Below are 27,598 nucleotides of genomic sequence, written 5' to 3' on the forward strand. Positions count from 1 at the left end.
TCATACTTCTCTGGTGCTGTTGGAGTTCGTCTGAGTTTTGCCCACCTTCAGGAAGCTATGAGAGCCTTCCAGAACATGAGTAGGGGCTCGGAAAATACACACCATGAATATATGGATACAGCCCTGGCCAATTGGGGAAGGCAGTCCCACTGCATGCTGGGAATGGTATTTATATTCTGAGAGAACATGGGTTCAGTGTCTTTCCTAGCCTGCAGTGATGGTTGTCCTTCTGGAACTTTGTCCCATCTCCACACAGGAAATCTGGAGCTCAGTCCGAGTGACCATCGGGTTCTTGGTCACCTCTCCTGCTAAGGCTCTTCTCCTCTCATTGCTCAGTTTGGCTGGTCAACTAGCTCATGGAAGAGTCCTGGTTGTGCCAAACTTCTTCCATTTGAGAATTATGGAGGCCACTGTGCTCTTGGGAACCTTCAGTGCAGCAGAACTTTTTTAGTAGCCCTCCCCAGATCTGTGCCTTGCAATAAGGTCTTTGAGGTCTGCAGGCAATTCCTTTTGGCCTCATGGCTTTTGCTCTGATACAGTATGCATTGTCTGCTGTGAGGCCTTCTACCCACTTGACCTCCAGAAGATTTTACCCCCTTCATGACCTGGGCATTTTTTTTGCTATTTGGCACTGCACTACTTTAGCTGACATGTGCGCGGTCATGCAACACTGTACACAAATGGAATTTATATCATTTATTTCACACAAATACAGCTTTCATTTGGTGATATTTGATCACCTCTGGGTTTTTTTTTTTTAACGCCATAAACAAAAAAAGACTGATTTTTAAAAAAAAAAAACAATACTTTTTGCTATAAAATATATCCAATAAAAGAAATTCAAAAACACTTCTTCATAAATTTAGGTCAAAATGTACTCTGCTGCATGTCTTTGTTAAAAAAAATAAATCCCAACAAAAGTGTGTTAATTGGTTTAGGTGAAAGTTATAGCGTCTACAAATGATGGTTTATATACTGGATTTTGTTTTATACTAGTAATGGCGGTGATCAGAGACTTATAGTGGGACTGTGATAGTGCAAAGAGGAATCTGACACTGACTGACACTCTGGGAACTGAATGACACTGACATCACCACTGACACTATCACAGTGATCAGTGCCAGTATGCCCTGTCACTGTACTAATGACACTGGGTAGGAAGGGGTTAACATCTGGGGCAATCAAAGTGTTAATTGTGTGCTGTTTTTTTACAAAGGGATGTGATGGGCTTTATTCCCTGCTTTACAGGCAGACAAAAACCGGCACATCCCCGCTGTCAGTAGAGAGATCTGTGTTGTTTACAAACACAGATCCCTCCCCTGTCATCTGCTCTGCCGATCGGTGGGTCCCAGCCATGAATCAATGGCCCAGAAACAGCTGATCGCAGCTGGGTGGGCAGGCACGCACACCCCTAACCGGAAATAAACAATCACATATATAAATTAGTCCATAGGGTTCAATATTGAGTTGGCCCCACCCTTTCCACACACATGACCTTTAATGGCCCCCCAGTTTTAGTCAGTAGGGTTCAATATTGAATGGGTGGTGTCTAGACTGACCACCAATGTAAGGGGGAACTTCTACACTGACCACCAATGTAAGGGGGAACTTCTACATGGACCACCAATGTAAGAAGTCTAGTCTACACCGACCACTATCGTAAGGGGTCATGTCTACACAAACCAAAAATGTAAGGGGTCACGTCTATGCTGACCACCAATGTAAAGGGCAACATCTACACTGACCACCAATGTAAGGAGGAACTTCTACACTGACTACCAATGTAAGGGGTCACTTCTACACTGACCACCAGTGTAAGGGGTCACATCTACACTGACCATCAATGTAAGGTGTCACATCCACACTAACCAAGAATGTAAGGGGTCACTTCTACACTGACCACCAATGTAAGGGGCCACTTCTACACTGACCACCAATGTAAGGGGACACTTCTACACTGACCACCAATGTAAGGGGTCACTTCTACACTGACCACCAATGTAAGGGGGAACTTCTACACTGACCACCAATGTAAGGGGCCACTTCTACACTGACCACCAATGTAAGGGGACACTTCTACACTGACCACCAATTAAAAAGGGTCAATTTTGGCCCAGAGGAGGCAGAACAAACCCACTGGAGCAGCTTTGTCATCTGAGAAAAAACCCTTCCTTCCCCAGGACTGCAGGATCATTTCCTGGATCAGAAAAAGTGGAACTCCAGGGAAAATGAAAAATGACATATATGATGCAGTCTTTCAGGGCCCATTCACACCAGAAACTGCATGTAACTGCATGCTAAAAAAAATCCCAATACGTGTAAATGAATTGGTTTACGTGAAAGTTATAGCGTTTACAATTGGCGGTATATATACTGGGATTTTTTTAATTATTATTTTTACTAATAATGCCGCCGATCATCGACTTATAGCAGGACTGCATGACTGCAGCGGGAATTCTGACACTGGGGGAGAACTGACTTGGTGTCACTGACATCCCCAGTGACACCAATACAGTGATCAGTGCTAATAGAAAGCCCTAACACTGTACTAATGGCACTGGGCAGGAATGGGTTAACATGTGGGGCGATCAAAGGGTTTACTGTGTGCTGTGGGCCATTTACATACTGTGCTGTGTTAGTGTTTCACTGTAAGCACACTGCTTTGTATGGCTGTGCTATGCAGAGCCATGCAAAGCAGTGTGCAGGAGCTGACAGGGGGGAGAACTGTATTGTTTACAAACAGTTCTCCCCTACATTGGAGATGCTCGGCAATCTCCGGGTGCCGGCGAGTAATCACCGGCCTGGACCTGGTGATTGACAGTCAAGGCGAATGGTGGCGCGGGTAGGGCACGCGCACCCCCTACCTGGAACTGCAAACTCATATATATATATATATATATATATATATATATACAGTCAGGTCCATAAATATTGGGACATCGACACAATTCTAACATTTTTGGCTCTATACACCACCACAATGGATTTGAAATGAAACGAACAAGATGTGCTTTAACTGCAGACTGTCAGCTTTAATTTGAGGGTATTTACATCCAAATCAGGTGAACGGTGTAGGAATTACAACAGTTTGCATATGTGCCTCCCACTTGTTAAGGGACCAAAAGTAATGGGACAGAATAATAATCATAAATCAAACTTTTACTTTTTAATACTTGGTTGCAAATCCTTTGCAGTCAATTACAGCCTGAAGTGTGGAACGCATAGACATCAGCAGACGCTGGGTGTCATCCCTGGTGATGCTCTGCCAGGCCTCTACTGCAACTGTCTTCAGTTCCTGCTTGTTCTTGGGGCATTTTCCCTTCAGTTTTGTCTGCAGCAAGTGAAATGCTCAATCGGATTCAGGTCAGGTGATTGGCCATTGCAGAACATTCCACTTCTTTCCCTTAAAAAACTCTTTGGTTGCTTTTGCAGTCTGCTTTGGGTCATTGTCCATCTGCACTGTGAAGCGTCCAATGAGTTGTGAAGCATTTGGCTGAATATGAGCCGATAATATTCCCGAAACACTTCACAATTCATCCGGCTGCTTCTGTCAGCAGTCACATCATCAATAAATACAAGAGAAGCAGTTCCATTGGCAGCCATACATGCCCACGCCATGACACTACCACCACCATGATCACTGATGAGGTGGTATGCTTAGGATCATGAGCAGTTCCTTTCCTTCTCCATCCTCTTCTCTTCCCATCACTCTGGTACAAGTTGATGTCGGTCTCATCTGTCCATAGGATGTTGTTCCAGAACTGTGAAGGCTTTTTTACATGTCGTTTGGCAAACTCTAATCTGGCCTTCCTGTTTTTGAGGCTCACCAATGGTTTCCATCTTGTGGTGAACCCTCTGTATTCACTCTGGTGAAGTCTTCTCTTGATTGGTGACTTTGACACACATACACCTACCTCCTGGAGAGTGTTCTTGATCTGGCCAATTGTTGTGAAGGGTGTTTTCTTCACCAGGGAAAGAATTCTTCGCTCATCCACCACAGTTGTTTTCTGTGGTCTTCCGGGTCTTTTGGTGTTGCTGAGCTCACCGGAGCGTTCCTTCTTTTTAAGAATGTTCCAAACAGTTGTTTTGGCCACACCTAATGTTTTTGCTATCTCTTTGATGGGTTTGTTTTGTTTTTTTAGCCTAATGATGGCTTCACTGATAGTGACAGCTCTTTGGATCTCATCTTGAGAGTTGACAGCAATAGATTCCAAATGCAAATAGCACACTTGAAATGAACTCTGGACCTTTTATCTGCTCATTGTAATTGGGTCAATGAGGGAATAACACACACCTGGCCATGGAACAGCTGAGAAGCCAATTGTCCCATTACTTTTGGTCCCTTAAAAAGTGAGAGGCACATATGCAAACTGTTGTAATTCCTACACCGTTCACCTGATTTGGATGTAAATACCCTCAAATTAAAGCTGACAGTCTGCAGTTAAAGCAGATCTTGTTCGTTTCATTTCAAATCCATTGTGGTGGTGTATAGAGCCAGAAATGTTAGAATTGTGTTGATGTCCCAATATTTATGGACCTGACTGTACATATACACACATATATATATATATATATATACACACACGTGATTTTGCGCACTTTCTGTGCAGTACTTCTGCTATAGGGTGGATGCGGGAAGTGGTTAAACATGGTCACAAAGAGCATACCCAACCCCCCCCCCACACTGTGGCAGAAGAGATATGTGCAGAAGGGGTCCCTCACCTCTGTAGTTCTGAATGCAGCCAAAACACTAGAAACATCAACAGAAAACTACTGGAGGCTACAAATAAACAATGAAACATGGAGAACATATGAAGTCACATGAGTTCCATCCCCAGCTTCCCATTCCATAAGAGATCCTACCACATGTAGTGTTAGAGTGCTAGGATGTGAATAGTCAGGTCAGGCATAGCTGTGTTCCTCTGCTGACCAGGGAGGCTGTCAGGTAAATTCGATGTGGTATTCTGCTTACAGACTGCTGTGATCGATGAGTCAGGTCCGCTCATACTTCTCTGGTGCTGTTGGAGTTCGTCTGAGTTTTGCCCACCTTCAGGAAGCTATGAGAGCCTTCCAGAACATGAGTAGGGGCTCGGAAAATACACACCATGAATATATGGATACAGCCCTGGCCAATTGGGGAAGGCAGTCCCACTGCATGCTGGGAATGGTATTTATATTCTGAGAGAACATGGGTTCAGTGTCTTTCCTAGCCTGCAGTGATGGTTGTCCTTCTGGAACTTTGTCCCATCTCCACACAGGAAATCTGGAGCTCAGTCCGAGTGACCATCGGGTTCTTGGTCACCTCTCCTGCTAAGGCTCTTCTCCTCTCATTGCTCAGTTTGGCTGGTCAACTAGCTCATGGAAGAGTCCTGGTTGTGCCAAACTTCTTCCATTTGAGAATTATGGAGGCCACTGTGCTCTTGGGAACCTTCAGTGCAGCAGAACTTTTTTAGTAGCCCTCCCCAGATCTGTGCCTTGCAATAAGGTCTTTGAGGTCTGCAGGCAATTCCTTTTGGCCTCATGGCTTTTGCTCTGATACAGTATGCATTGTCTGCTGTGAGGCCTTCTACCCACTTGACCTCCAGAAGATTTTACCCCCTTCATGACCTGGGCATTTTTTTTGCTATTTGGCACTGCACTACTTTAGCTGACATCTGCGCGGTCATGCAACACTGTACACAAATGGAATTTATATCATTTATTTCACACAAATACAGCTTTCATTTGGTGATATTTGATCACCTCTGGGTTTTTTTTTTTTTAACGCCATAAACAAAAAAAGACTGATTTTTAAAAAAAAAAAAACAATACTTTTTGCTATAAAATATATCCAATAAAAGAAATTCAAAAACACTTCTTCATAAATTTGGGTCAAAATGTACTCTGCTGCATGTCTTTGTTAAAAAAAATAAATCCCAACAAAAGTGTGTTAATTGGTTTAGGTGAAAGTTATAGCGTCTACAAATGTTGGTTTATATACTGGATTTTGTTTTATACTAGTAATGGCGGTGATCAGAGACTTATAGTGGGGCTGTGATAGTGCAAAGAGGAATCTGACACTGACTGACACTCTGGGAACTGACTGACACTGACATCACCACTGACACTATCACAGTGATCGGTGCCAATATGCACTGTCACTGTACTAATGACACTGGGTAGGAAGGGGTTAACATCTGGGGCAATCAAAGTGTTAATTGTGTGCTGTTTTTTTACAAAGGGATGTGATGGGCTTTATTCCCTGCTTTACAGGCAGACAAAAACCGGCACATCCCCGCTGTCAGTAGAGAGATCTGTGTTGTTTACAAACACAGATCCCTCCCCTGTCATCTGCTCTGCCGATCGGTGGGTCCCAGCCATGAATCAATGGCCCAGAAACAGCTGATCGCAGCTGGGTGGGCAGGCACGCACACCCCTAACCGGAAATAAACAATCACATATATAAATTAGTCCATAGGGTCCAATATTGAGTTGGCCCCACCCTTTCCACACACATGACCTTTAATGGCCCCCCAGTTTTAGTCAGTAGGGTTCAATATTGAGTTGGCCCCACCCTTTCCACACACATAACCTTTAATGGCCCCCCAGTCTTAGTCCGTAGGGTTCAATATTGAGTTGGCCCCGCCCTTTGTAGCTATAACAGCTTCACCTCTTCTGGGAAGGTCATCCACAAGGTTTAGGAGGGTGTCTATGGGAAGGTTGGACCATTCTTCCAGAAGCACATTTGTCAGGTCAGGCACTGATGTCGGGGGAGGAGGCCTGGCTCGCAGTCTCCGCTCTAATTCATCCCAAAAGGTGTTCTATGGGGTTGAGGTCAGGACTCTGTGCAGGACAGTCAAGTTCCTCCACCCCAAACTGGCTCCTCCATGTCTTTATGGACCTTGCTTTGTGCACTGGTGGGCAGTCATGTTGGAACAGGAAGGGGCCATCCCCAAACTCTTCCCACAAAGTTGGGAGCATGAAATTGTCGAAAATGTTGCCTAAGAGTTCCCTTCACTGGAACTAGGGGGCCAAGTCCAAACCCTGAAAAACAACCCCACACCATAATCCCCCCTTCACCAAACTTTACACTTGGCACAATGCAGTCAGGCAAGTACCATTATCCTGGCAACCACCAAACCCAAACAGACAGAGAAGCGTGATTGGTCACTCCAGAGAACATGTCTCCACTGCTCTAGAGTCCAGTGGTGGCGTGCTTTACACCACGGCATCTGACGCTTTGCATTGCACTTGGTGATGGAAGGCTTGGATGCAGCTGCTCAGCCATGGAAATCCATTCCATGAAGCTCTCTACGCACTGTTGTTGGGCTCATCTGAAGGCCACACCAAGTTTGGAGGTCTTTAGCTATTGACTCTGCAGACAGTTGGTGACTTATGCGCACTGTGCGCTTCAGCATGCGCAATTAAACATGGAGATCCTATCCCCCCCTTATGTATTACACATGGAGATCCTATCCCCCCCTTATGTATTACACATGGAGATCATATCCCCCCTTATGTATTACACATGGAGATCATATCCCCCCTTATGTATTACACATGGTGATCATATCCCTCCCCCTTATGTATTACACATGGAGATCATATCCCCCCCTTATGTATTATACATGGTGATCATATACCCCCTTATGTATTATACATGGAGATCATATCCCCCCCTTATGTATTATACATGGAGATCGTATCCCCCTTATGTATTATACATGGAGATCGTATCCCCCCTTATGTATTATACATGGTGATCGTATCCCTCCTTATGTATTACACGTGGAGATCGTATCCCCCCCTTGTGTTATACATGGAGATCGTATCCCCCCCCTTATGTATTATACATGGAGATCGTATCCCCCCCCTTATGTATTATACATGGAGATCATATCCCCCCCTTATGTATTATACATGGAGATCATATCCCCCCCTTATGTATTATACATGGAGATCATATCCCCCCCTTATGTATTATACATGGAGATCATATCCCCCCCTTATGTATTATACATGGAGATCATATCCCCCCTCTTACGTATTATACATGGAGATCATATCCCCCCCTTATGTATTATACATGGAGATCATATCCCCCCTTAATCTCCTCTTCTCAGTAGAGAATACATTCAGTTCCTCTGTACTTTCCTCATAGCTGATCTCCTCCATGCCTCTTATCAGTTTGGTTGCCCTTCTCTGTACTTTCTCCAGTTCCCCAATGTTCTCTTTGTAAATTGAAGCCCAAAACTTTACTGCATATTCCAGATGAGGTATTACTAATGATTTGTACCGGGGGGGATGATTTCTCTCTGGAGTCTATACCTCTCCTAATACAAGAGAAGATTTTTCTCGCTTTAGAACCCGCAGCTTGGCATTGCTGCCATTATTAAGCTTTTAATCTACCAGAACTCCCAGATCCTTCTCCACCATTGACCCCCCCCCCCCAGATCCTTCTCCACCATTGACCCGCCCAGTTCTACCCCCCCCCAGTATGTATGATGCATGCATATTCTTAGCCCCCCCAAGTGCAGAACCTCACATTTATCACCATTAGCCCTCATTGGCCCCATAGTCCCCCAATTACACAGAGCATTGAGGTCGGCTTGTGAGGTGGAGACATCCTGTAAGGACGTTATTCCCCGGCACAGCTTGGTGTCATCTGCAAAGACTGAAATGGGATTTATAATCTCAGACCCCATATTGTTTATAAATACATGTGAACAATTGCAACACTCGTGCCCAACTTCAGTAAAAAAATCTTCCAATTTATTTGAAGTGAATACAAACAGGCAAGATACAAAATGACCGATATATACACATGTGGTGCAATGCCTTTGGACTGTAGGTCATGGTTGTTGCCACCTTCACTGGGCCATGTGCCACGTTGGGTGCCAACATCTCAGGTAAGGCTTGAAGTGCAGCTAGTCCTTGAGACAAAAGTGATTAGCCCAAGACCAGCATTGTCTCTACAACTGGCCAATCCATAGCCATTGGGTCTGTACCCTGCGTACCCCCCACCCAGAGAAAAATGCTGGCCATAGACATTTTGATGGTGCGTGTAGCCCCCATGTTGTGGATACACGGGGATGTCCAAGACCGTTCTATTGGGAGGGAATTCTGAAGTAGAGATTCTGGCTTCAGAGGGTCTCGGTGGGGGAGGCATTTGGGGTGTCAAGCTGTGAGAGCAGGCATCCCTCCGCTGTGCATGGGTGGAGCTTGAATATGAGGAAGGCAAGTAGTTACCCAGAGAGGAAGAGGGGAAGTTGGGGTACAGCAGGAGAGGGTGTATGCTGGGAGGGGCCACAACATTAGGGGGCACATATTGCGAATATGAAGTTGGAAGGTTCCACAAGATGTTTGGGAAGGTTGAGGCAGGATCTATAATAGGGGGTTGGGTTGATAACGAGGGACCACCCTCCGCATCTGATCACAGTATTGTCATTGGAAAGATGGGGCGGTGAATGTCTACAGATCTGTAGGGCTGTCCATGCAGGATATAAGGGGCCAGGTCAGGAGGGTAGGCTTCTTGCCGGGTGACTCTCGTATTCTGCAGCTTCATGGCGTCAGCAGGAATTCGGCTCACATCCACCGTCCAATAGTTGCCCTTAGCCTGCGGCTTTAGTGGATCTTTTAGGACCTGCAAAGAGTGAGAAGACATTAGAGGCGTAGGCCGGCACAGCAAATTCACACAAATCTATTACAGGTCAGGGTGACCGATCCTTACGGCCGATTTACGGCTGTACCAGAACACAGGGCACCACCCACACGGAAGGAAAATATTTTTGAAATGCTACAATTTTGGCCATATTCAACACACACACACACACACACACACACACACACACACACACATATATACATATACATACACACATATATATATATATAAATTTCAAACATATGTCAATATATTTGGGAGAAATATTTTTAAAATATATTTAAAATTTAAAATAAAATTAAAGCAGATTGCATGCGTCATTGGGGTCCGGACACAATGGGGGGAGATTTACTGAAACTGGAGCACTCAGAATGTGGTGCAGCTGCGCATGGCAGCCAATCAGCTTCTAGATTCAGCTTGTTCAATTAAGCGTTGGCAATAAGACCTGGAAGCCGATTGGTTTGTATGCAGAGCTGCACCAGATTTCGCAAAATGCAGTTTTAGTAAATAACCCCCATTTTCTCATTTCACTATGCCGGTTTGCGGTATTTATCACAAAACACTCAACACGCTCAGTAGATACGGCATAAAAAGGCGTTCAACTCGATTCACAGAAGGAAATAATTAAATGCAGTAGTGGTCCAGGCATGCAGTATTTAATGTGTTCCTAAACCCACAACAGTACAATCAGTCTGTATATGCAGTATACATGCATTCACTATATCCGCTCTCCCCGGACCCCGCATTCACCGTATCCGCTCTCCCCGGACCCCGCATTCACCGTATCCGCTCTCCCCGGACCCCGCATTCACTATATCCGCTCTCCCCGGACCCCGCATTCACCGTATCCGCTCTCCCCGGACCCCGCATTCACCGTATCCGCTCTCCCCGGACACCGCATTCACCGTATCCGCTCTCCCCGGACCCCGCATTCACCGTATCCGCTCTCCCCGGACCCCGCATTCACCGTATCCGCTCTCCCCGGACCCCGCATTCACCGTATCCGCTCTCCCCGGACCCCGCATTCACTATATCCTGTCTCCCACAGCAGACACAACATGGAAATACAATTATTTTAGTAAATATAAACTGCTAAATCTTCTCTCATCAGCAGTATATAGCAGTCTTGTGACTTCTATCAGTGTCCAACAGAGCACTGGTTAAGGCTTGTAGGAGGAGTTTTCTTTCTGCTATAGGAGGATGCAGAACCCCTGACGTTCTGTTTGGACTGTGCTGATTGGCCCTGTGCTAATCACACGCACTCTCCCAAGATAAAAAAAGAAAACCTCTCTAGCAATACACACTAAACTGAGCATGTGCAGCATTGCTACGGGTTCAGTCTGTCTTATCAGGAGATAAGACATGGACATTTGAGCAAGAGGAGGAGCAGAGAAGACAGGATCAAACAGCCTTTTTACACAATGCAGTAGTGCCCCTTTTAGAGAATACAGAACAAAGTATAATTTTATGGTGCTAAATTTGCATGGAATTTGTTAAAAACAACAAAGCAGTAAAATAGATCCAGCCAGCAACAATAGATCCCCCGGCAACAATGGACCCCACCCCAGCAACTATAGTTCCCCCCAGCAAAAACAGACCTCACTCCAGCAATGATAGATTCCCTGCAGCAACAATAGATCTCACCACAGCAACAAAATATCCCCCACACAACAATAGACCCCTCAGACAGCAACAATGGATCACCCACAACAAAATATCATCCCCAGCAATAGACCCTCTAGCAGCCAGGAAACCCCTCTTCCAACAGTAGATCCCTAACAGCAACACTGGACCCCCAGCAGTGATAGATCCCCACCAGCAAAAATAGACCCTCACACAAAAGCACCCCCACCAGTGACAATAGATCCCCCAGCAGCCAGCATCACTAGTCCCTGCAGCACACACCACACGCCTTGCCATTACATACCTTCAGTGCTGAAGGTGCCAGAACTGCATTTCCCCGTGTTCCCGCTGAAGGAAGACCCTGCATATCAAAATGGTCTATACCAGTGGTCTTTAAACTGTGGCCCTTTGCTTGCCTTTGTCTGGCCCTTGAGGCACTATTCCTCCCACTGACACCAATGATGGGTCACTATTCCTCCCACTAACACCAATGATGCGGCACCAGTGGCCGACTGACCATTTGGAAACTTGGGCACTGCCCGAGGGCCCGGGGTCAGTAGGGGGCCCCATGAGATGCCCCTGGTACCTTTTTCATAGGCTTTTTTGAGTTTGGGCAAGGACACAGGGGCCCCATGATCCCCTATTGCCCGGGGGCCCCATGAGTTGTCAGTCCGCCCCTGTGCTGCACTATTCCTCCCACTGACACCAATGATGGGTCGCTATTCCTCCCACTGACGCCAACGATGGGTCGCTATTCCTCCCACTGACGCCAACGATGGGTCGCTATTCCTCCCACTGACGCCAACGATGGGGCGCTATTCCTCCCACTGACGCCAACGATGGGGCGCTATTCCTCCCACTGACGCCAACGATGGGGCGCTATTCCTCCCACTGACGCCAACGATGGGGCGCTATTCCTCCCACTGACGCCAACGATGGGGCGCTATTCCTCCCACTGACGCCAACGATGGGGCGCTATTCCTCCCACTGACGCCAACGATGGGGCGCTATTCCTCCCACTGACGCCAACGATGGGGCGCTATTCCTCCCACTGACGCCAACGATGGGTCGCTATTCCTCCCACTGACGCCAACGATGGGTCGCTATTCCTCCCACTGACGCCAACGATGGGTCGCTATTCCTCCCACTGACGCCAACGATGGGTCGCTATTCCTCCCACTGACGCCAACGATGGGTCGCTATTCCTCCCACTGACGCCAACGATGGGTCGCTATTCCTCCCACTGACGCCAATGATGGGTCATTTTTCACCACCACCATCACCACCACAGCCATCACCACCACCACCGTCATCACATCCCAGAAGCACCTAGTCCTTACCTTTCTGAAGCAATCATTGGAGGAGAGGTTGTGTCGGACAGAGTCCTTCCAGCCCTGATAATCCCCCATAAAGAAAGGGAAGAGGTTGCTGATCTCTTGGAGGATCTGATGGAAAAAAATGACAGTTGGAAGTAAATGAGAATGGCCATAAACCCAGATACATACTACCTATTACATTATATGAGCAATATTTATCTCCATTCCCAGGGCTGACCCTCACCAGGAGACCTTCACTGAGATACTTAGGAGGACACCATTGCAGACCTCTTGGGTATGCCAGGAACCCATCGATCATACAAGGCTTCCTACGTTAAGCATGCGGCAAGTGAAGTCACCATACAGACAGAACTCATTGGGCATGCTTGTATTGAATAGAGTAGGTAGCACTTTCTGAAGAAGTTTGGTGTTGGAAGCCAAATGTACGCGTGGGTGAAAGGAACATCGCTGTCCCGGGGAGGTCTCTGGGTGAATGTTGTGATCCCATGGGGGAAATTTCCTTTTTCCTTCGCCTTCAAGTCAGATGAAATCTCTCCAAAGTGAGGCAAATCCCAAGTTAGACAGTTGCCCCAGGAACAATTATCCTGACTGGAAGGGTTCCGCTCAGGGGTGGACTGACCATTTGGAAACTCGGGCGCTGCCCAAGGGCCCAGGGTCAGTAGGGGGCCCCATGAGATGCCCCTGGTACCTTCTTCATAGGCTTTTTTGAGTTTGGGCAAGGACACAGGGGCCCCATGATCCCCTATTGCCTGGAGGCACCATGAGTTGTCAGTCCGCCCCTGGTTCCGCTCTATTCCTTTTCTGGTGACAGCCCAATATTTTGGCTTTTCCCATCACTTTCATGCCTGGGGGGCTCATGGTAAATCTCCCCAGTGGGGACACATACGGCAATAAAAAACAAAATAAAAAGGCAAAAACACCCCCCTCTATAAAATCATTCATTACTAGAAAACATGTTCACAAAGCAATGGCTAACAGGGCCGGGACAAGGGGTGGGCAGGAGGGGCGGCTGCTTTGGGCACTGTGGTATCATGTGAGGTGGGGGGCACCATAAGAGGATTGGGGGGGAGGGGTTTGTGTTGGGAGGAGGAATTTGTGGGCGGCAGGGGGTAAATTTTGCTCTAGGAGGGGAAATTTGAGAAGTGGCGATTTGGGGGATTTGTGCTACCACAGCCCACATGGAAGAAAACTATATTTTAAATATATTCTTCCCAAATATATTAATATATATTTGAAATCCTACAATTTTGGCCGTATTCAATGTATTTCAAAACACACACACACACATATATATATATATATATAGTGCTGCATGTTGAAATGCGTTTTGGAATGTTACAAAATATCTGAAAAAGATTTTTAAATATATATATATATATATATATATATATTGGGGTTAGCTCAGGTGGGGGAATCACCTTCCCTGGGAAAAAGGTAGACCGCACAGCAAGCTCTTAAAATCTGACGGGTTGTCAGTTTTATTTACAGGTTTGCAAAAATGTCAAAACAAACAAAACAGTAAAATAAACCCTTGCCATCCAGGCACTAACTAAACATGAAACTTTCCTCTCTCAGAGGTGAAGGGCTTCTCCTTGTTACCCAAAAACACAACAACCGCAAACCTTTCCTTGCAGGTATCATACACACAGCTCTCTCAGAATCTCTCTGAGTCCCAGGCCACGAGCGACTCCTTGCTCCAGCCCTGCCCTTTTTATATCACCTGTTGGTGGTCATCAGTGGAGCCCAAACTCTGGTCCGGTCCCACCTGCTTATCTGTGGCCCCGAAAACCCGGAGTGGACTCCACCTAAACTGTCAGGTATGAGCATATGCGAGGTGACACATAGCGTCCCTCTATCACCTCGCCGTTCATCCTGTCACAATATATATATATATATATATATATATATATATATAGTATGTTGTAATGCGTTTTTATTATAAAACATATGAAAACTATTTTTAAAAATATATTTTGAAATATGCTGTATGTCTTTAAAAATACATTTAATCTACATTTTTGGAATGCATTAACAAATATATGTTAAAATGACTTTTTTATATGTTAAAACAAATCTTAAGAATATATTTTAAAAAAATTTATTTTTTAAAAATATTCTTCAGATTTTTTTGAACATATAAAAAAGTCATTTTTAAAATTTTTTTTACATATATTTGTAAATGCATTCCAAAAATGTAGATTAGTATTTTTAAAGACATACAGCATATTTGAAATGTATTTTTAAAAATATCTTTCATATATTTTGTAATAAACACATTTCAACATGCAGTGTATGTATATGTATGTATGTGTGTGTGTATATATATGTGTGTGTGTTTTGAAATACATGGAATACGGCCAAAATTGTAGTATTTCAAATATATGCATTCATAAAGGCATTCCAAAAATGTAGATTTGTATTTTTGAAGACATATAGTATATTTGAAATGTATTTTTAAAAACATCTTTCATATATTTTGTAATAAAAGTGCATTTCAACATGCTGTATATATATATATATATATATATATATATATATATGTTTTGAAATACATGGAATATGGCCAAAATTGTAGCATTTCAACTATATGTCAATATATTTGGGAAGAATATTTTTAAAATATATTTCAAATATTTTTTTTTTTTGGGGGGGGGGGGATTAGGCTAAAAGGGGAATTTTGTGGGGCAAGATTTGTACTAAGAGGGGGAAATTTGAGGGGTAGAGGATTTGTGCTAGGAGGTGAAAATTCTTTATTTGGGGGGAGGTGTATTTGTGTCGGGATTATATGGGGAGCAGGGGTGGACTGACCATTTGGAAACTCGGGCACTGCCCGAGGACCCGGGGTCAGTAGGGGGCCCCATGAGATGCCCCTGGTTCCTTTTTCATAGGCTTTTTGAGTTTGGGAAAGGACACAGGGGCCCCATGATCCCCTATTGCCCGGGGGCCCCATGTGTTGTCAGTCCGCCCCTGATGGGGAGAGAGCGGATTTGAGTCAGGGGTGATAGGGGGACAAAGATTTGTGCTGTGAAGGAAGGATTTCAGCAGTGGGGTGGAATTGTGCTGGGAGAAGGGGAAATTTATACTTGATATTTTTTTTTGTAGTGCTTGATTTTTTTTTGGAATGCATTTACAAATGTATGTAAAAATATATGTTAAAATTACTTTTTTATATTTTAAAAAAAATCTGAAGAATATATTTAAAAAAATATATATATTTTTAAAATTATTTTTCATATATTCTGTAATATATAAAAAATGAATTTCAACATGCAGCACTATATATATATTGCATGTTGAAAATACGCCTTGAAATATATTGAATACGGCCAAAATTGTACTATTTCAAATATATGTCAATTTATTTATTTTTTTTGGGGGGGGGGGCATTTTTGCTGACACGTAATGCTCTTACATCTTGGGGGGCGCTATTTGGCATGTTCGCCCTGGGATCTAGATGACCTTGTCCCGGCACTGCTGGCTGAGCCCAATAAATGGAGAGGTGCACGGCAAAAAAAAAATTTGTTTCGTTTTGGATTTATTCGTTATGTAAATAATTTCATTTCATCGTATTGGTTACGTTAGAATGATTTGTTTTCGGAATTTGTTTCGTATATTCATTTTTCTGAATTGATTTGTATTTTCGGAAGTTCTTTCAGAAGATTGGCTATATTTGTTTTAATGTGTTAATTTGTCATTTTTGGAGATTATTTATGCATTCTGAGTTATCTGCTATTCCAACCCACAAAGTGAAATAAAATGATCTGATTGGGTGATAGTGGAGTCACGTGCATCCAAAAGTAACAAATGGGGGAGGGAGAGAGGAGGGAGAGATAAGAGGCAAGAGAGGGAGGGGGAGGAGAGGGAGAGAGAGAGGGGGGAGAGATGGGGGGCAGGAGAGAGAGGGGGCAGGAGAGAGGGGGCAGGAGAGAGAGGGGGGGCAGGAGAGAGGGCAGGAGAGAGAGGGGGGGAGGGAGAGAGAGGGGGCAGGGGAGGGAGAAAGGGGGCAGGAGAGGGAGAGAGAGAGGGGGGAGAGATAGGGGGCAAGAGAGGGGGCAAGAGAGGGGGCAGGAGAGAGAGGGGGGGGCAGGAGGGAGAGAGGGCAGGAGAGAGAGAGGGGGGAGGGAGAGAGGGGGGCATGGGAGGGAGAATGGGGGCAGGAGAGAGAGGGGGAGAGATAGGAGGCAAGAGAGGGAGAAAGGGGGCAAGAGAGGGAGAGAGAGAGAGGAGGGAGAGATAGGGGGCAGGAGAGGGGGAGAGGGAGAGAGAGGGGGCAGGAGAGAGAGAGGGGGCAGGAGAGGGGGGAGAGGGAGAGAGAGGGGCAGGAGATAGAGAGGGGCAGGAGAGAGAGAGGGGGAGAGGGGGAAAGAGAGAGGGGCAGGAGGGAGAGAGAGAGGGAGGAGAGGGAGAGGTAGGGAGCAGGAGAGAGAGAGGGGGGATAGAGGGAGAGATAGGGGGCAGAAGAGAGAGAGGGGGAGAGGGAGAGAGGGAAAGAGTAAGAGGGGCGAGAGAGGGAGAAGAGACAGGGAGGGAGAGGAGAGGAGGGGGGAGAGGCTGGGCCATTCTAAATCTTTAATCCTCTTCTGGTGAAGCCATTCCTTTGTGGATTTGGATGGATGCTTTGGGTTGTCATTCTGGAAGATGAAGTTCCTCTTCATGTTCAGCTTTCTAGCAGAAGCCGGAAGGTTTTGTGCCGATATTGACTGGTATTTGGAACTTGGAAGTATGCGCTTCCCAAGCATGCACCATAAGCCAAGAAACCCCCAGTGATTGGCTAGTGAGTCACACACATTCATAATATTCCCCCATTGACTGTCCCAGCTGCGGCCTCTACACAAGGTGGTGGGGGCTACACAAGATTAATGGCACTTGCTTTGTGGGAGATCAAAATCTGTGAAACTTCCAGGACATGTTTGGGATGTTGGGAACTTGGGCTGTGCAAAGATTCAAGTCAATTGATTGAGATTTAGGCACATTATGGCACGTTAAGCTCTTTCTACATTAAGCTCTTCACATGAAATGTTTTAGCATTGTAATATATAGCTTAATGTGAATAACTTTTGATGTGATTTACCAAATGATCTGAAATTTTCAGAATCTGTTGCCATAGATGGAGTCTTCTATTGTGTGAAGACAGCTTAAAGCCTTCACTATTATTGCTCCATACAAATGCAACAAAAATCTAACCCACTTCATAAAAGTTTGGGCTTTAGATACAGTTTATGCAAAAATTTGGGGAGGAAAATAAACAAGTTTTTTCCTTGAATTCAGCCTGAGTTTTATATGCTGCAGATATAACAGAGGCAGCCAGAGGCCTAAATGAAAAAATATATTTACAGTTTATATAAAAAAAACAGTTCCCCTTACTACTTGAACTTCTATTTTTTTTAATTTATATTGGTATCATCTTTTCCACCTTCGTTGGCCTACCGGAGGCTCATTTTCTTCCGAAATCATTTTTTGCTAAAAATAAAGACTTTCCCTCTGACTGGTCCTTATTCTGAGCTGGTCTCAATGCCCCCCACCCCCTCCCCTAGCTGCAGTAAAGCCCCAAGAAGTCCCATAATGGGGGGTTAGTTACCTGGGAAAGTTTGAGCTTCCTCCCGGGGGCGCTCTGGATGACCATGGCAATCATGGCCATGTAGGAGTATGGTGGTTTGGTGTATCTTTGATAATTCTTCTTTTTGCTCTTCTTGCTGTGCTGGTCATTTGAGTCGGGGGCTTTGGGGTCTCCACTGGCCTCTCCAGGGCAGTTCTTGATGTCGGGCAGCATTCTGTCCAAGTTGTTGGGGTCAGAGACAGGCATGTAGAGGGGATTCCAGGGATGATGTGGAAGGCTCATGCTTTGTCAGGTGTGTTGGAAGTCTGGGGGCTGCCAGATATACATAAGGCTGGGACCCCCACCCTGGTTTTATGATGTAAATGTCCCCTTTATGAGAATAGGGTGTCACCTCGCATTCTGCAGAGGGTCCCCATCCCTCCATTCAATGGAGGTGGGTGATTGATATGTATATGTTGTGTAGACAATACGCTGCTGTTGTGTATATCCTGTGCTGCTCCCATGTATATAATCTGCATCAACTACATTATGGAAGTCTATATACCTGTGGCCAGAGTGTTTTATTGATTTATTCATTTATTGATTGATTGATTTGTATATCACATGCCTAATTTTGATTTATACTAAATTTAAAAAAAAGGACGTTTATTTTATCTTTACATTTTCCTCCCTTTTGTCAAATGTTTTGCTGACACCTTTACCAGGCTTAGGATGACTTTTTATTAGACTCACTCAAGGCTTCCATCCCTGAATTTGAAAGTACTTTCAAGGCTTTATTGTTGCCAATATTCTTCTTTTGAATAACTTTTATTTTAAAGCTTTTTTTTTTTTTTTTTAAATAACTTTATCCAGTTAATATTTACAAGTGCATTGAATTTTTTGTTGGTGTGGATGCGATGTGATTTGAGCCATACTAGATGTATGGCTCAAATCGCACTGCACAGACAGGGCGTGGATAAGGGGGTACACCTGTCCTCCAGGTCAGCAGGGGGCGCCCAGGCAGCTGGGTGAATCGAATGTGGGCAGGGAGGGTGATCAGCAAGGCAAGGGGGCAATTACTGGAACCGATCCCCTGTATGGCTCTCCCTGCAGCAGCTGAAAGCCGGATTCTTCTCCTCTGCCTCCCGCTGGCTTTCAGCTGCTGCAGAGAGAGCCATACAGGGGATCGGTTCCAGTAATTGCCCCCACCACCCACCGTCCTTGTGTAGCATATGTTTCCCCTGCTGCCCTGGCCCCCCTGTGAGCCCCCTCAGTGCTGCTGGCTGCCCTCCTCTCCTTCCCTCCATCAGCTGCAGTCACGCAATAGGATCCTTCAGGATGGAGAGTGGGGGAAGGGTCCGGCAAATATGTCACTTTTACCATCCCCTTCCTTTCCTGAATGAACACAATGAATGATCGGTACTGATCACTCGCTGTGTTCATTCATAACTGAAGCCTAGTAAACTGGGGGGTTTTTCGGGGGGAGGGGGACCCTGTCAAGTTGGCTGTGCGGGGCCCCGTTGTTTCTAACGGCAGCCCTGCGCACAGACATCGCATGTGATTTGCACAGGAATGGGGTTCCAATAAGATTCCCGCCAGGTAGTCAGCTGCAGGGTCACCATCCACGCTACAATATGATTGTACAATGGCAAATGCCAATCCAGCTCTATGGTGCAGGGCAGTGAGCACAGGGCCCACTAGAGGATGTCGGGCCCTCAGGCCACCCTCATGAAGTCTGTTTCTGATTGTTTGGTCAGAGACATTCACACCAGCGGCCTGCTGGAGGTCATTTTGTAGGGCTCTGGCAGGGCTCATCCTGTTCCTCCTTGCACAAAGGAGTAGATACCGGTCCTGCTGATGGTTTAAGGACCTTCTACTGCCCCGTCCAACCCTCCTAGAGTAACTGCCTATCTCCTGGAGTCTCCTCCATGCTCTTGAGACTGTGCTGGGAGACAGCAAACCTTCTGGCAATGACACGTATTGATGTGCCATCCTGGAGGAGTTGGACTGCCTGTGCAACCTCTGTAGGGTCCAGGTATGGCCTCATGCTACCAGTAGTGACACTGACCCTAGCCAAATGCAAAACTAGTGAAAAACAGTCAGAAAAGAGGAGTAGGGAAAAAATGTCAGTGGCCTCCACCTGTAAAACCATTCCTGTTTTCGGGGGTCGGCTCATTGTTGCCCATCCAGTGCATCTGTTGTTAAATTCATGAACACCAAAGCAGCTGAAACTGATGAACAACCCCCTCTGCAACTTACCTGACCAGATCCATATCCCAGGAGGTTCATTGACTTGATGCTAGACTCTGATCAACAAGTGTTCCTTTAATTTTCTTGAGCAGTGCATACATTTATTCCCCTGATTTACACAACCCAAATCCACCCATAAGTAGACTTTCTCAAAGGTAGGAAGTTGAAAGAGTCCCTTTTCATAAAAATTTTGTTACATACATACATTTTTGGCCTTTGTAAACATTCTAGCCCTTTTCACTATTTTTTTTTCCTGCTTTCTTACACATCATGATTTTCCAGGTTTATAGTGTCAGAGTATAATTATATCCAAAAAAGGAAAATCATTTCAATTATTAGAAATAATTGAAAATGCCAGCCCCGGGGCCTTCCTCCTACAGGTTGAAAATGCTTTTTGGTCTTAAGTAATTTTCATGCAGTGTTGTCACCAGGGAAGCCACTGTAACCACTTGGACTGTTTTCACTGTCGATAACCCTCCTCCCTACCGCCCATAAGTGCAGGACACAACTCCAACAGGGTTCTTGTATCTGGAAGGAGGGATCTAGCTTGGATCCTTCCTCCTGGCTCTGGCAAATGTCTTCCCACAATATAAGCAGTATAGTCCCTGGGATCCTCTTCTAGCCTTTTCCCCAGGGGACAGATGAGTAATGCCAACTTGAATGGGTTCCTCCTCTTGGAGAGGTTGAAAGGACCCAGGAAGGTCTGATGGAGAAGAAGTGGGGTACTATGAGGCAATGAGGAACAAACCTCTCCTCTAAACGTCTGTCTATATGGATGGTTACTTGCATGGATTCATTCAAGGACCTTGGTTCAGGATAGTGTACTAAGGAGTCATTGATGGAGTCTGATAAGTCTAACCTGAACTGGCCTGTTAGAGCTGGATCATTCCACCCTGAGTCAGGTGACCAGCGGCGGAAATCAGTGCAGTATTGCTCAGTGGGGCGTTTACCCTGACGTACTGACCTAAGGTTAGTTTCTGCTGAGTGCCCATGGTCAGGATCATCATAGAGTAAACCCAGGGCCTTGAAAAATGCTTTGACTGACCCTTGAGCTGGGTCTTCATCAGAGTCAAAACCAGAATGTTGGAATGAGACCAGCAGCCATGATGGATCAGGAACGCTAGAAGCTCCTCACTCAAGGGCTGGGGGACGGATTCCTCAAAAAATGAATTGTGGCCATAGAGAAACTTTAGTTATGGAAATAATACCAGCAAAGATCCAAGGAGTATTGTATGTGGTGGTTTTGGCTTAGAAGCAATATGAAAAGGCTTCTAATGCTGCCCACAGATGACAAGGTAGAGACCAAATCATCCTTCTACCAAAAGCTCATGGTATGAAAAAATAAAGTCTGTGCCTATAGATGGGGGAGCCATCTAATATCCCCATCTATGGGATCCCTGTGGGTAAAACTTCAGAGCTGCACTAGAAAGTACACCACTGGCTGATTGACTGTCCCCAATCTGGTCCAAGTAAGCATGTCCATAAATGTCATATTATCCTCTGAGCTGATCATGGTTGGGTAGATAGGAGGAATGTTCTCTGATAGACACCTTCAATGAATATAAGGGCAAATCTATTTTTTTCATTTTGGATGGAGTGGTGAAGAGTTAAACCCTCTGTCAGGTTTTATTGCTGTCTGTGCTGAGGAAACTCATGCCTTTATTTGTCCTGGTGACCATTGTCAGTGATGGAAATTACGAAGCTAATAAAAACATCCTCATCAATTATAATACCTCCTCATCTAAAAATATAAAGATGTCAGCTAATAATCAAAATTACTCATAGATACAAAAAGCCTACAAAGAGGTGGTATGGAGTGGTTTCCTATAGCTGTATGTGATACTTCCTCACTAAATAAGGTCAAAGTTGGGCACAAAAGAATCCTGAAGAAAAGTGTAAACACCACCCATTATAAAAATGTCAGTGTTGTCAAAACAGCTTCTTTTTGACCATTCCAGCCCATCCCTTACTAGCTCTACCAAAACACTGGTCCTTAATCCCCCCCTGGTGCTTCACCCAACAGATCTTCATGAGACCAGAGTTGATTTTCCTTATGGAAATTTTTCCTAATAATGGCCAATTGCAAAGTCCAAGCCTTTCATGCACAACTATCAACAAGGCAAAGCCCACAGCTCACAAAGGTCTCCTTTTGATATTTAAGCTATTGAGCATTCCCACAGAAAAATCCTTTAAGCCAACTGTTCTAGCCAAGGCCACTTTTCAAAGTCCAGGAAATATAGTTTCAGGTCACTAAATGCCAACTATAGCCGAAAAAATTGATAAAATCTGCTTCAGTACTGCTTCGCTCTATGGGGAGCTGCCTTCGCCTCTCATACCCTACCTAGGACCTTTGGATTTTTGGACTTTATTCCTTATATGTCACCTTTTATCTGTATTGTTTGTTATTACAATTGCTGTATAAACTCATATTAGGATCTCAGTACTTGTGGTTCCTTCCAAGCGCCAATTCCATTTACTCTGAAATGCCAACTGGGCATTAGACATAGTCGTGCCAACATGCCTATGGTCCAGCCTGTATTGGTTTGATTATTAGTGGAACAGCAGTGTCATGCAACATCCAAAGCTCCAGTTGTAGAGCAAAATCCATCATATGCTCACTGCAGCAAGCTTTGTCACTGATAGTAGACGTTCATCATGGGAGTTCTGCATCCTCTGACCATATGCCATGTATATATACCAGAGTCTCACTGGAATTGGTCCCCTTGCCTGCCTCAATGGAAAAGTGGGCAGCATATCCACTAATTTAGTAGCACCCCACAATGGCAGCAGGTGGGCCAATGACTTTCAGGTCAGAATTTCATCCACTGATTGGTGGACTTTGTCAGCAGAAGTCCTCACCAGAGCCAGAGGCCAAGGGAAATCTTCCAATGGAGACAAATGTTTCAGTGACAACTTCTTAAGATTGATTTTTCCTTCATAATGAGCGCCTACAGTAAAATGCTAAGGTGTGACATATAGGGGGGTTTAGTTTCAGGTGCACCAAAGAAGACAGAGCTGTCAACAGTCCTTCTTTTTGTACAATTCATGTGTTACTATCTAATCTCTCTGTCTGTTGGTCATTCCAAGCTGTCCCTCTTTTTTTTGATCTGACAAATAGACCTCTTTCAATAGATTCCCTTTTATCCAATGTCTAAACTGCTAGATCAGCCTTTCTCAATCAGGGTTCCTCCAGAGGTTGCTAGGGGTTCCTGGAGCAGTGAGCAGTGGTGGACTGACCTCTAATGGAGCTGTCATAGTTCCCGGATTGGCATCACTTCATAAAGCTAATCATGTGTGACCAGTGCACCCACTTCTTTGGCCTCATTCACATGATCATATCTATCTGTACACCTGTGTGAAGGGTTGTTTTCACCCACGTAGGATGGACAGGTGTATTGTGCATGCAGCATGTTCCAATGTAAGGGACATTCTTCCCATTGACCCCCAATGTAAGGGACATTCTTCCCACTGACCTCCAATGTAAGGGACATTCTTCCTACTGACCCCCAATGTAAGGGACATTCTTCCCACTGACCACCAATGTAAGGGACATTCTTCCCACTGACCACCAATGTAAGGGACATTCTTCCCACTGACCACCAATGTAAGGGACATTCTTCCCAGTGACCCCCAATGTAAGGAGCATTCTTCCCACTGACCACCAATGTAAGGGACATTCTTCACACTGACCACCAATGTAAGGGACATTCTTCCAACCGTAGCGCTACCCTTGTGAGGGCCACTGTGTTGTGGGTACCCCTAAGTTCTGCACATCCAGGCAACAGGCATTTACTTTCACACAGACTTGCATCCAGGAGACAGTAACCAGTCTGTGGGCTTGGTTTTGTTATTTTATTAGGGGAAATAACTTGGATAGGGAAATAGGGATTATGGGATGCCCCATTTGGCTTGAATCAATGGAAGTGGGACAACTTTCTTCCTACTGTACAAGGATAGATCCTGGACTGTTCTTTTCCTTGAAAGCCATCAGTTGTTGCGGATCAGTAGCAGGTGCCCTTTATGGGCGAGGAGCTAACAGTCCCTCAAACATCAGCTTAGCTTCTTGTATCTACATACAGAGATATCTTCTCTCCCCCTGCAGAGCCTGCCGACACAACCAGCCCTCCTGGCTGCTCAGAAGATCTCCTGGGACAAAGATAAAGGATTGAGCGCAGCACTGTCCTTTGAAAGCTTGTATATGTGGCAGTCTTTCGCCTTGTAAATCCCAGAGAGTGCTGTCCTGCTGCTCCAGGTCTTGATCCCATTCACACCTTACTGCTGAATGTATCCTGCTAAGCCAGCCTGAGCCCAGCCCCCCCGCCCAGATCAAGGGCATCCCTTCCAGGCACCAACAGTCTCCTCAATCAGCCTTCTATACTTTTGGGTCAGTCCACCACTCTACCAGGGCCTCCAAACCTGGGATTGGCCAGACTCTCATAAACACACAGATTAGGTCTCCATCCCTTCCTGCTTACCAACTTCTGGAAGTTTCTATGGTCCTCCAGAGTCAGGAGGAGGCAATAGAGCCACAACCTGTTAAGCCATCCAGATGACCTGCAATAACCTGACCTCGATAACAGACTCACACAGTTACCATTAGCCATAAACAATGATTTTACATGCAATACACTACACTATTCTAGTAGTACACTAGAAGGTGCTGCACCATTGATCACCAATGTGAGGGACATTCTTCCCACTGATCACCAATGTGAGGGACATTCTTCCCACTGACCACCAATGTATTGGACATTCATCCCACTGATCACCAATGTAAGGGACATTCTTCCCACTGATCACCAATGTAAGGGACATTCTTCCCACTGACCTCCAATGTAAGGGACATTCTTCCCACTGACCCCCAATGTAAGGGACATTCTTCCCACTGACCCCCAATGTAAGGGACATTCTTCCCACTGATCACCAATGTAAGGGGCATTCTTCCCACTGACCCCCAATGTAAGGGACATTCTTCCCACTGATCACCAATGTAAGGGACATTCTTCCCACTGATCACCAATGTAAGGGGCATTCTTCCCACTGACCCCCAATGTAAGGGACATTCTTCCCACTGATTACCAATGTAAGGGACATTCTTCCCACTGACCCCCAATGTAAGGGACATTCTTCCCACTGACCCCCAATGTAAGGGACATTCTTCTCACTGACCCCCAATGTAAGGGACATTCTTCCCACTGATCACCAATGTAAAGGACATTCTTCCCACTGACCACCAATGTAAGGGACATTCTTCCCACTGACCTCCAATGTAAGGGACATTCTTCCCACTGATCCCCCAATGTAAGGGACATTCTTCCCACTGACCACCAATGTAAGGGACATTCTTCCCACTGATCCCCCAATGTAAGGGACATTCTTCCCACTGATCACCAATGTAAGGGACATTCTTCCCACTGACCACCAATGTAAGGGACATTCTTCCCACTGATCACCAATGTAAGGGACATTCTTCCCACTGACCACCAATGTAAGGGACATTCTTCCCACTGATCACCAATGTAAGGGACATTCTTCTCACTGATCACCAATGTAAAGGACATTCTTCCCACTGACCACCAATGTAAGGGACATTCTTCCCACTGACCTCCAATGTAAGGGACATTCTTCCCACTGATCCCCCAATGTAAGGGACATTCTTCCCACTGACCACCAATGTAAGGGACATTCTTCCCACTGATCCCCCAATGTAAGGGACATTCTTCCCACTGATCACCAATGTAAGGGACATTCTTCCCACTGACCACCAATGTAAGGGACATTCTTCCCACTGACCACCAATATAATATTCTTCCCACTGACCACCAATATAATATTCTTCCCACTGACCATTACCTAATTCTGGTAACTTGTATATTATTATCCAGCAGGGGATTACCTTTTGAATGAATACCAATACAATGGGTATCAGATCCAGCAGCGTCCCTAGGGTTGGTGTCACCCAGTGCGGTAACACTTGGTGAACCCCCCCTCTGACGATCGCCGCAGAATGGATCGAATCTGCGGATTGAGCATAATGGATCAGACTCCGATCCCTTATGCTCAATTCGCAGATCTGATCCATCCTGCGGGGATCGTCGGCTTTCTTTACAACCTACCTTTTCTTGGAGCGGGTCCGGGTTGAGCGGCAAGATGTGTCTCCCATGTAGATATGTCCCCCCTGAAGCAACTGCGCATGTCCCGGTTTCAGGCATGATCAGGGGCGGACTGACCATTTGGAAACTCGGGCACTGCCCAAGGGCCCGGGGTCAATAGAGGGCCCCATAAGATGCCCCTGTTACCTTTTTCATAGGCTTTTTTGAGTTTGGGCAAGGACACAGGAGCCCCATGATCCCCTATTGCCCGGGGGCCCCATGAGTTGTCAGTCCGCTCCTGGGCATGATCAATCGATGATAGCAGTAGTTCTATCCGATTGATCATGCTTGAAACCGGGACATGCGCAGTTGCTTCAGGGGGGACATATCTACGTGGGAGACACATCTTGTCACCCCATATAGGTTGTATGCCGACGATCCCCGCAGGATTGTTGGCATCCAACCTATATGGGGTGACACCAGACCCACTCCAAGAAAAGGTAAGTTGTAAAGAAAGCCGATGATCCCCACAGGATGGATTGTTGTGGAACAGGTGCGGTGTCACCCCGTGAGGTCGGTGTCACTCGGTGTGGACCGCACCCCCCGCACCTGCCTTGGGACGCCACTGATCAGATGTCTGCAGAGAGCCTGACACTGACCAACACCACCCCTACCCTCATGAGAGAGTCTGACAGTGACCTACAACACTCCTGCCCCATTCCCCCCACCTGAAAAAGCCTTCCACTAACACCAACCCCCCCCCCCCCCCCTCAGCGAAAGAGAGAAAGACACACCTTCACAGCTGTGGACATCCCCAGGAATGACAATCGGGCTCTACAGACACCCAGACACATCAAACAGCCTGCAGCCTCTCTCGGATCCCACCTGGTCCCCATGCCGCATATGTCTCTTCTTCCAGGGGGCACTGCTGCCCCTAAAAAATGCCGCCCTAGGCGAATGCCTTGTTTGCCTTGTGGTAAATACACCCTGATCCCATATACCCCTAGACCCCATCCAAGTTGTTATCTCCTTAATAAAAACAATTAAAAACCAGCTCAAGGACTGTATTACTGACTCTGTGCATGTGAAGATGTGGGAAAAATGTGCCTGTGCAGAG

General features: G+C 45.7%; 1 pseudogene; it reads right to left on the reverse strand.

The window, feature by feature from the left end:
* Positions 1–8,884: 8,884 nt before the first annotated feature.
* LOC149450290 (forkhead activin signal transducer 3-like) lies at positions 8,885–18,442 on the reverse strand (annotated as a pseudogene).
* Positions 18,443–27,598: the final 9,156 nt, after the last annotated feature.

Source organism: Staurois parvus, unplaced genomic scaffold, assembly GCF_062004578.1.
Source record: "Staurois parvus isolate SC_StPar_1 unplaced genomic scaffold, SC_StPar_1.0 ptg000575l, whole genome shotgun sequence".
Taxonomy (NCBI): Eukaryota; Metazoa; Chordata; class Amphibia; order Anura; family Ranidae; genus Staurois; species Staurois parvus.